The sequence below is a fragment of the Oryctolagus cuniculus genome, chromosome 6 (assembly GCF_964237555.1).
Source record: "Oryctolagus cuniculus chromosome 6, mOryCun1.1, whole genome shotgun sequence".
NCBI lineage: Eukaryota > Metazoa > Chordata > Mammalia > Lagomorpha > Leporidae > Oryctolagus > Oryctolagus cuniculus.
The window spans coordinates 8,452,429-8,463,736 of record NC_091437.1 but is presented as its reverse complement, the minus strand read 5'-3'; the positions used below and the strand labels follow the sequence as shown (position 1 = coordinate 8,463,736).

Below are 11,308 nucleotides of genomic sequence, written 5' to 3'. Positions count from 1 at the left end.
TCTTTCCCATGTGATGCTGTGTGGCATGGTATACATCTTGATTCCAGGGAAATTGGGTATCAGAAGCCTGTAGATGGCATCAGTCTCAGGGCTGGCACTGTGGCATAGTAGTTTAATTTGCCTCTGCTTACAACGCCAGGATCCCATATGGGCACTAGTTCGTGTACCAGCTGTTCCTCTTCCATTCCAGCTCTCTGCTAATGGCCTGGGAAGGCAGTGGAAGATGGCCCAAGTGCTCAGACCCATCTGATGGACCTAGAAGTAGGTCTTGGCTCCTGGCTTCAGGTTGGCCCAGCTTTGGCCATTGTGGCCATTTGGGGAGTGAACCAGAGGATGGAAGAGCTCTCTCTCTCTTTCTCTCTCTCTCTCTGTTTCTCCCTCTCTCTGTCTGTACTCTGCCTCTCAAATAAATAAATAAATCTTTTAAAAAATAAAAAAGACATCAGTGTCATCACTCAGTCACCTTTACAAATTGAAGCCTGGGCATACTATAATGGGACATTCAACCACTGATTAATTAGTGAAGAGCTACCCAAAACATAAATATATCTGCATTTCATTAAAAAAAAGGAACTAATATAGGCCTACCATACAATCCAGCCAACCCACTCCTGGGAATTTACCCAAAGGAAATTAAATTGGCAAATAAAAGGGCTGTCTGCACCTCCATGTTTATTGCAGCTCAATTCACAATAGCTAATACATGCAATCAACATAAATGCCCATCAACAGAAGACTGGATAAAGAAATTATGGGATATGTACTCTATAGAATACTATACGGCAGTAAAAAATGAAATCTGGTTCATTTGCAACAAAATGGAGGAATATGGAAAACATCATGCTGAGTGAAATAAGCCAGTCCCAAAGGACAAATATCATATGTTTTCCTTGATCGGTGACAACTGACTGAGCACCTAAAAGGAAACCTGTTGAAGTGAAATGGACACTATGAGAAACAATGACGTGATTAGACCTTGCCCTGAGTGTCGAGGAACAACTTACTATTTTATTCCTTTTAGTATTTTTTTGTTCTATTTAAACCATTTGTTGAATTCTTTAATTAACACACAATTATTCTTAGGTGTTTAAATTTAACTGAAAAGTGATGCCTGTTAAATATGAGAGTGGGAATAAGAGAGGGAGGAGATGTACAGTTCAGCACATGCTCACTCGGACTTACCCCTAATGGTAGAGTTAGAAATGCGCCAGGGGATTCCAGTTCAATCCCATCAAGGTGGCATGTATCAATACCATCTTACTTGTTAAAGTTTAACAGCCCTAACCCTAACCCTAACTCTAACCCTAACCCTAACCTAGTTGATCAAAAAGATAGGATTAAGTGCCAAAGGGATTACATAAACAAGACCAGTGTCTGCAAATAATAATTGATAGAATTCAAAAGGAGAGAAAGATTCTACACGGGAAGCAGGATACACAGCAGACTCATAGAATGGCAAATGCCCTAAACCACACTCTGGCCTCAGAATCAGCCCTTAATGCATTCGGATCTGGCTAAAAAGTCCATGAGAGCATTTCAGGCATGGAAAGCCAAGATGCTGTGGTAAAAAAAAAAAATGACCTAAATGAAAGATCTCTGAGTGAGATCCCAGTGGAAAGAACGGGCCATCAAAGAAGGAGGTACCTTTTTCTGAAGGGAGGAGAGAACTTCCACTTTGACTATGACCTTGTCTAAATAAGATCAGAGTCGGTGAACACAATAGGCTTCCATAGCCTTGGCAGCTCATGAGAAGAGCCTCGGGTGATTACTGACATCATAAATAAGAGTGTCAATTGTTAAATCAACAATGGGGAGTCACTGTGCACCTACTCCCCATGTAGGATCTTTGTCTTTAATGTGTTGTACTATGTGAATTAACGGTAAAACTACTACTCAAACAGTACTCTATATTTTGTGTGTCTGTGTGGGTGCAAACTGTTGAAATCTTTACTTAGTATATGCTAAGTTGATCTTCTGTATATAAATATAATTGACAATAAATCTTGATGAAGAATGGGATGGAGAGGGAGTGGGAGATGGGATGGTTGCAGGTGGGAGGGAAGTTATGAGAAGAAAAGCCTATAATTCAAAAAGCTATAATTCTACAGTTGTACTTTGGAAATTTATATTTATTAAATAAAAGTTTAAAAAAATAAAAAATGAACTTAATGTAATTAGTTGTTGCTCCTAGAACTATGCTTATACATAATGGGACTTAATTTGTATGTGTTGAACCCCCAAAATACTCTTTCTTTGTGACTGTCACTCAGAAGTGGGCACAGAAGTGATCTGGAGCACACTCTGTCTTCTCTGCCTGTCAGAGTTTTTGTTTTTATTTTAGGAAGAGCTGCAAGTGGAGGAGTCAGACGCCGTACAGCATGAGGTGGGCAGCATTTCTTCTTCACTACTTGTCTTCTCTCAGCGTGAGTTGTGAGTCCTGTTCTAAGCTTGCCTTGGGTGTGCAGCTTATTCTACTTAGCATATGGCAGAATGCTCAGCAGATGTGTGTTTTATTTCATAGATGGGAAATAATCCTTCAGGCTGTTTTTGAAAATAGCACATTCTTTTCAGAGTTGAAGACAGTTCACTTACTCTTGTTTATGCTGAATACCTTTTCTTTTGTAGCACTTTCTCCCAGTTCTTCTTGGATAATTCAACAACTGGTCTCACGTCCTGCCTTTGGACCTGGAGGCCAAGCCTGATTCTGCAGCCAGGTCTGATGTTGACCATGAGAAAAGAACACTTCTCCTCACTACTTCCCACTTCCAGTGGATAATACAGAAAGCCCCTGGATGAATCAATTGAAAGTCAGCAAAGATGCCAAATGATGGTCTCTTCTTTGAAGAGGAAGCATTGACAGTTGTGTTAATAAAGGCAGAACAGTAACTCTCCTCTACAGAAATGCTTCTTGGTTCGTGAGTACTAGGTCTTATTTTTCCCGAATGGTCTGCTGTTTTCACCTTCTTTCCTGAACGAATGCATGTGTTGCTTGCAACAGAGCCACATTCTAATGAGCATCACTCCTTCCACACGCACTGACACAGTCATTTAATAAGGACTTCGGCTTCCTCCTGACACTTGCCAGGAGCCGGGCTTGAGATGAGCCGTTTGGTGTCAGCTTGCCAATGACAAGAACTACACATGTGCTGATTCGGCAGTTTTGGAAGAAGAATCAATTCTGTCAAATCATCTCAAAGGATGTGACAGGAAACATTGTGAGTGCAAGTCAATTCAATATTCATTTAGCAGTTTATATTTGACAGGACTCAACACTGAGCCCTATCTCCCTTCTGTGTCCTGTACAACAATCAGGATGAACTGGGCTTTTATCGCCATACTAGTGCCCACCACTGCCCACCGGTCCTCCAACCACTAGCACCACTGCTTCTATAGCTACTGGGTAACCTAGGGCACTCAGTATGTGACGGGCACTGTTCTGATAATTTGTAATCTAATGCAACAGCTCTTATGATACAGGAATAATCCTTACACCTGTTTTATAAAGGTACAAATCAGAGACAAAGCAGCAAGTAACTTGCCTGGAGTTGCACAACTGGAAAATGGCAGAATTGAGGCTTTCTAGCTCGGGCACCGTGCAGCATGCTGTAAACCACCCTGCATTTAAGCTGCAGCCCCAGCTATGGCGGTGATGCAGAAGGGAACATTTGTTTGTGCATTTTCCTGTTAATGGAACCAACAGGGAGGTCATCCAGTGAAAGCCGCATTTGTGATCATATCTGTTTCATTTTATAGTTGGTGGCCTGAGAGCCACCCCCTGGGTCACATCAGCAGTGCTGTTTCTTGAGGTCTCCCTGCCGCCACCTGCTCTCTCCCCGTCTGCTTGGGGTTGGTTCCTCTTGGGAACACCTGGGGAAGTGCTGGGCACTTGTCAGCACCCTCCCGCTTGCAGCTGCTCCTGGGTGCCATCGGGCACTGTCGGTTCCTCAGTGGTCCCGAGAGCCCAGCGTCTGTCATCATTCATTCACTAAGCAAGTGGTTTCTGTGGTCCTGTATCGGATGCTGGGTTCTGTTCTGGGCTATCAGCTGGATTGCAAGGAAGATCAAGAAAGACGTGATCTTCCTTTATGGAGGTCACATTCCAGTGGGAGAGGCAGGCAACAAAAGCAGAAGGTGATAATGAAGAGAAGTAACTCAATGGAAGTTGTCATTGCTGGAAGGAAAAAGCAGGAAATAAAAACTAGTAGTGAGAGGGCATCTGGAGGGAGGTGTCATTGAAACCGAGACCCACAATTATGACAGTGTTCTACATTAAGACTGGTGATGGCTACACAACTCTGAATATACGGAAAAGCAATTGAATTGTATATTAATCAGGTGACCTTTATGCTATGTAAATTATATATCACTGGACTGCAGAACAGCCACACCTCCCCCAGGGCAGGCAGTTAGCCCAGCAGTTAGGATGCCAGTCCAGGCCCTACATGGAGAACTTGGCTTTGATTCCTGGCTGCAGCTCCTGTCTCCAGTTTCCTGCTGGTGCAGACCCCAAGGGTTGTGATGATGGCTCAAGTGTTTGTGTTCCTTCCGCTTACATGGGAGACCTGGTCAGAATCCTGGCTCCTGGCTTTGGCCTTAGCCCAGCCCCAGCCATTGAGGGAACTTGGAATGTGAACCAGTGGATGGGAGGTCTTTTATTTCCCCTCTCTCTTTCCCCTACCTCTCAGATCAATCAATCAATAAAAAATTAAACACAGTGAACCAGCAGGTTCAGCAGAGATCTGACTGGAAGGGAACTGCTCTGTATTCTGTACCTTTTTCGGATTCTGCTGTGTAAGGTGGGCGAGCTCTCCGTTTTGCCCGTTGATCATCCTATATTTAGGTTATCATTTGTCCATCTGCGTTACGGCTTTCACACTCACATCGGTGTTTTCTTCTGTGTCCGTATTTGATGTTGAGTTTAGGCCCTTAAAAAATTCCCTTTGTTATAGTTCTGATGGAGTTTAGGAGCGATCAAAATAAGGTGTTTATTCAATCTGTAATCTTAACCGAGAACTCCCCATACGCTCTGCTCAGTTCCCACTTGTATGCAGTCTGTGAACGCTTTTGTTCTATAATCCAGCCGCTGAACGTGATTCTATCAGTCTGATAGTGTTTCTGTCAATTTTCCTGGGTTTTCTAAATGTATAATTATATCAAGTGCTTATCACAATCTCGACTGTATCTTGTCAATATTTATGTTTTATTTCTCTTGGCAATTGCATTGGCTAATCCTTTTAGAAAAAAGTGAAATAAAAACAGTGATAGAGGGCATCATTATTCTTCCTGAATGTTAATGGGATTTCCTCCAATATTTCACCATCAAGCATGATGGCTTGTCTTGAAATGCATCCTTACAAAAAAAGAAAAAACAAAACAAAAAAAAACCACCCGAACATAGGCCAGCGCCGCGGCTCTCTAGGCTAATTCTCCGCCTTGTGGTGCCGGCACACTGGGTTCTAGTCCCGGTCAGGGCGCCGGATTCTGTCCCAGTTGCTCCTCTTCCAGGCCAGCTCTCTGCTGTGGCCAGGGAGCGCAGTGGAGGATGGCCCAAGTGCTTGGGCCCTGCACCCCATGGGAGACCAGGAGAAGCACCTGGCTCCTGCCATCGGATCAGCGCTGTGCGCCGGCCGCAGCGCCGGCCGCAGCGGCCATTGGAGGGTGAACCAATGGCAAAGGAAGACCTTTCCCTCTGTCTCTCTCTCTCTCTCGCTGTCCACTCTGCCTGTCAACAAACAAACAAACAAACAAAACACACGAACCTACCAGAAACTGAATCCTGGACAGTGGAAGAAGGCAGCCGCACCGCGGTTGGGTGAGTGTTCCATTCAGGGGTAAGTTGGAGAGAGAAAGGGGACCAGTGTGGGGGGACCGGGTGTGTGAGAGGGTGAGCCGTCAGCATGAGGGTGTAGACGCAGGTGTGGCCCAGCCATGTGCAGATTTCTAGAATGCTGGAGCAGGGTAAACACAAGTGAGTTTTTTGACTTTCCTGACCGGTTTGAACCCGCACACTCACTCCTGCCTCCAGCTCTTAGCTGTGTCACCACTGCCGTTACCTTGCCTCTGGTGGGCTGGATCCTCACTGGGAAGTGGTGCTGGGGAGAGTTTGTCTGAGGCCTGTCCAGCTCCGGTTTTACTGTTGTCCTGGACGTCCTGCCCGGTGGCCTGCTGTCCTTCACCTTGTCCTTGAATGCCTACTCTCCCTTCTCACCCTTCCCGCGCCGTCCGCTGTCTGTCCCCTGGGGAGCTCTTGGCCGCTCTTTGTTCAGAGTGTTCGGGAACAACCAGACCTCAAGTTGTGATGTAAATGCCATTTCTCAAGTCCCCTTTGCTTAATTATGTCCTACGGCAGTATCTACTTCACGGCTGGGCTGCTTTTCTGTTTTGTTGTGAGCCTTTCCTAAGGCAGTCAAAGGTTTTGTAAGTTATTCTTGTAAGACATAAACTGCTTGGGAATTTGCTCCAGAGTTTTCATCACGCAGGATTTTAAACTTGGAATATGGCAGTGGGTGTGGGAAGCCAGGCAAACCACTTGACATTTCACTTCCTTCTTTCTCTCTGTTCTCCCAAGTCCCAGAAGGACTTGTTGCGTAGGGTGGAAAGTGGTTCTGCTTTACTTTTCTATCGTCTTCTTCCCTATATCATGATTTCTGGTAAAAGCTTATGCTCAGACCTCTTTGCTACTGATACGTGGAGTGAAGCTGTGGGGACCGAGAGGACCCTGTGCTTTCTCAGTAGGAGCTGTCGGTGTAAGCAGAAACACAACCTCACGTTCTAGAACACACCAGAATACACCTGGTCTAGAACCACAGAACCTCCAATTCTACCCTGGGTGCAGCCCTTGTTGTGCAAGACTGATGTTCTCGGATCAATGGACGGGTGACTGCAGAGAGAAAGGCTTTTCATGGAGTGAAACTCTGATGAGTTGAGCAGTTTTGGATCATCCCTGTTTCCCTGTGAAGAGATGCTTTTGAGGCTGAGCCAGGCTAAGGCGGCCTCTCCCGCACAGCTGTCGTGCAGCAGGCCTTGGCTGCTGGTCTGGCTCACATGCTGTTGGGCAGCCCACCTGTGGCCAGGTGTCTGTCCTTTCCCAGAGAGCTCCGGTAACTCCAACAGAATCCCCAACCCGGGAACAGAACTGGATCAGCTCGATCCAATCATGCTCATTCCATTCTGGTTGCTGTATCTTTTCAATAATCCTAATTGAAGTCAGTCGTTGCATTTCCCAGGTGACTTTCCTTAGTAAAGTCTATCCATGTGACCTAACTGAAGCCAATCAGTCTCAACTGACGCTCTTATATATGACCAGGAAAGTTTCTCCCTGTTTTTGGACGTGACAAGAAGACTGCAGCTGGGATAGCTTTGGAAAACCTTCCTGGGGCCAAGGTAGGACAGGGTGGAGGTGTGAAGTCTGTGCTGTACCGGGCTTTAAGAGGAGGGAGGAGGAGCCTGGGGCAACCCAATGCCTCCATCTCCCACACCTCTGAACTTAGGGTTATGAGAGACGTTAGATTTTCTAGGTACTTAAGGGTTGTGGATACAGAGTTTGTTGTTGTTTTTGTTTTTACCCAGCCCAAATCCTTTATGTTGTATAAGTGAATTGGAAAAACGGGGACTGCATGAGGAACACACTGCTGGAGACCCTGAGATGGTACATCAGAAACCAGAGACGTGGAGGAAGGTCTGGGGAAGTGGGTGCAATGGAGGGGCTTAGAGAAACTTCTCCCATCTCAAGTATTTGGGCAGCAGTTGGCTGGGACAGCTTCACAGTTGCTCTGGGTTGGGGACTGGGTAATGTTGTGCCTGAATGAGTGCAAACAGAGGAGCAAAACACGTTGATAAAATTGCATGGTCCTTTATTGCCGGTGGTGGAGAGCAGACTCATGCCCTAAAGAACTCTCTACCTCAAAGCAAAAATGGCAAAAACCATAAGGAGTGGAAGAGAAATACATTTTTGCCAGGGTCAAGCTGACCTAAGGCCTATGGGAAACCAATATCAGTTAAAATCTTGACATTAATCCAGGTGCAGCCTGTGTGTTTTAAGCTGGAGCAGTCGTGCTATGAGTTTCTATGTTCTGCTGAGTGGGATGCAGTGCACTGTTGCTGTTCAAATTTAGACCACACTTAGTCTCAGACCATAGTCTCCTGATGGGGGTTCTTTTTCAAGATAGTCTTGGGTGCTCTAAATTGGAGTCCCTACTGTCAAGGTGTTAATTTAGTAGGCACACACAGCAGTTGGGTCGGGTTAGGGGAGAAGGAACCAGAGTAACATTTGTTGGGAAATTAGGTTCTTGGTCCTGGTTTCTACTTTGGATACGTGACTCCACATTGGCCTCTCAACACTAGCAGTGCGTGCTTAGCAGTGTAGAAACCCGAGGCTGTGAGATATTAAGTAATATCCTTAGAATTGCACAGCTAGGATGATTTGATTCTAATTCACACTTGTCTACCATCCTGAGACTTTTAAGTCCCTGGCCATCTACTACCATTTAACAATTTAAAAAGGCAAGCAAGTGCAGAATACATTTTAAAGAGGGATCCGTCAGAAGACTTCGGATGATGGGTGTCTCGTAATCTCCCGGCTCTAAGAAGCATTTGCTAATTCACAATAGGGGCAAAGTCAGTCATTTCCTGAGGCTTTGGAGGATTCGTGCTCAGAGATCCAGTGCCCTAAGAACAGAACTCCCTGGAGCTTTGAAATGCTCATCTCTGCACAGCCAACTCAGCCACCCAGAAGCTGTGAGCAGCAGCAGCAGCATGCATGGTGCTAACCTGGGCAGCTCGGGGCAGAGGCCCTGTCACTGCCCACACCGCAGAGCGCTGGTGTTGATGGGTTTCTCCAAACGGCCCTGGAATAGAGAGGAGACGGGAGCAACAGAGTGTAGAGGGGATGGTTGGAGTGCATCGCACCGTGTTCTTCAAAGCTTTGCTTTGAAAGACGAGTGGGACCAGACTGAGGCTCTGGGGAAGGGGAGTCGAGATGCTTTGGCTTCAGATTGTCTGTCTGTCTGTCTGCCTCTCTCTCTCTCTCTCTCTCCCTCTCCCCCTCCCCCTCCCTCCTCAGGATCATTATTTTCATTTTCCTCCCGGAAAGCTGCTGCTTCGCTCAGGCTGATCCTGATGTGCCGCTCTGGGGTGCAGGCATTTTGCACTGACGCCTCTTCCTTAGGGAAATGTTGAATTCCCTAACGGGGGGGCTGCGCACAAGTGCCGTATTGACATCACGAGTGTTTGCTTTCTTCCCTCGAGTAGCTTCTCTGAGAGCTCTGGGTGGTTCTAGAGAGAAGGCTTCCGGTGAAATGAATCTCTTCATCACTAGGCTGCTTTAGTGGTCAGCAACAGGTCTTTGGGGTGAGCGTTATTATTAGGGAAATTCCAAATGCTGGAATTCTTTTTCGTCAAGTGCTCCTGTTTTTGTGTTTGACAAGGTAATTATTATATTGAGCCCTAGGAAATTGCCATAAATGTAGTACTTGACTGGCAGTTTCCTGTGGCTCGATCTAACCCGCCTCTCCGGGCATCCGGAGTGTTCACAGGTCTTGAACGAAGTTGTTCCGAGTACTTCTTCCATAACGTGTCTGGCTGAGAAAACAGATCTGGAAATTTTCTTTTCAGAGTTCCTGGGGACTTAACGATTAAGCATTTCTTTGTAAATGATTTGTCTGCTCTGTTGTAGTTTTCTGTTTTGAAGCACTTCCTAATACGCTGCTTTCTCTCAGTGAATCCATGTGCAATTGCTTGGGAGGTTGCGATAAAGACAGAATGTTTCTCTTAGATGATTTTTGGGCAACATAACATAAGCCAAGCATACTTTGGATTCAGTGAAAAATAGCCCGTATGAGTTAAGTTCACTGTTTGTATCAGAACCTTTTACTTTGAATTAATAAAATCACTAAATGCAAATCATATAATCTATTGGAAGAAAAATGTGATTTCATAATAGAAATAACATGAAATAATTCCAAACAAGATTTCCATTGTGATGTTAATACCCTTTTTTGTACTGAGAATAGGTACTTAATACAGATTTCAGCCCCCTGGAGGAAAAAAAAAGAGTAATTGATTTAATTGATGCTAGTTTTTATTGAGGGCCAGTGAATGGGACAGATTTGAAGTCAATGGATTTTACTTATAATGTTGGTCATTTTTAAGTGCTCAGGTTTTAAAACAATCATCTTCAGTGATAAGGAGGCCTGGCCAGGCACCTATCGACTGCTTCAGCAGAACGGGGTGGAGTGTGCCCTAGGGTACAGGAGTGAGGCAGTAACAAGGAGCACCTGGCCACAGGTGCCAGCCCTGGAGACCTCCCCTAGGGCTGCACTCTGAGCACATCCAGCGGAAGCAGTTGCCGTCCAGTGTCCTTCCCTGGGCCCCAAGTGCCCGCAGCCCTGCTGTCTCCGTGGGGACCCTTGTCTGCCTCCCCACCCCGCCGTGGAGTCGGACACAGCGGAACTGGGTGTGTACCCAGGCTGGGGCAGCTCCTGTTAGCAGCGACAAAGGGAACTGGGACAGATTGCTGAGGCTGGCTTTCCCTCTGGCCACGTTCCAATGGCCAAGAGCTTCTTCCCTTCCGTTTGCCTTACCCTCAACCCTCTGTCACCTCCTCTTCTTCCCATCCCAATTCCACTTTTTAATTTCCTCAGAATTACTTGGCAACCTAGTTTGGCCCATGAAGTATAGTTTACAGTAAAATATTATAGATGGCAGCTTCTGCATTATTTCTTGAGCTTTGATTATAAGTGCTGTGGAAATATTAAGCATATAAAACACCATTATTGCAGTACTAGTAATTAAACGAACAGAAAACATTTAATTAAAAGTAAGCATTTAGTTTTTAAGGATAATTTTAATTATCATCATCTTTTATATTTCATTTTCGTTTGCTCTCATTTAACTTAATTTTTGGGTTTATTATAACTTCTAACTTGATTATGGGTATTTAATTTATTAAATCATTTAATTCACTTTTCCCCCTTTTAACTTGATTTAGAGAAAATGCCCATGTGGAAAATCTAATCAATAATATTTCACTAAAGAAATAAAGAAATTAAGAAGAGTCATTTCTTAAGTAGATTTTTGTCATATTAGTTGAATAAGACAACTAGGCTTTCTATCTGTGTTCCATGTTAACAGTAACTCTTCTCCGTCTGTGTTACCGGATGTAGTACCAGCCTCTTTGCATTTTTCTGTCTGCTGGACTGGAGGTTGCAGAGGTGTTAGGTGCTGGACTGCTGTCTGTTAGGAATTGAAAGGGTCTTGGCTTCCCAAAGTCATGGAGACTTAACCCCTGAGGCCCCATGTTAGTGTTTGG

General features: G+C 45.2%; 1 long non-coding RNA gene across 1 annotated transcript; it reads left to right on the top strand.

The window, feature by feature from the left end:
* Positions 1-1,430: 1,430 nt before the first annotated feature.
* Positions 1,431-9,026, top strand: LOC127490655 (uncharacterized). The gene is made up of 3 exons (XR_007918913.2): positions 1,431-1,880; positions 2,342-2,383; positions 2,626-9,026. It is a non-coding gene; the product is annotated as an uncharacterized lncRNA (long non-coding RNA).
* The last annotated feature ends 2,282 nt before the right edge of the window (positions 9,027-11,308 follow it).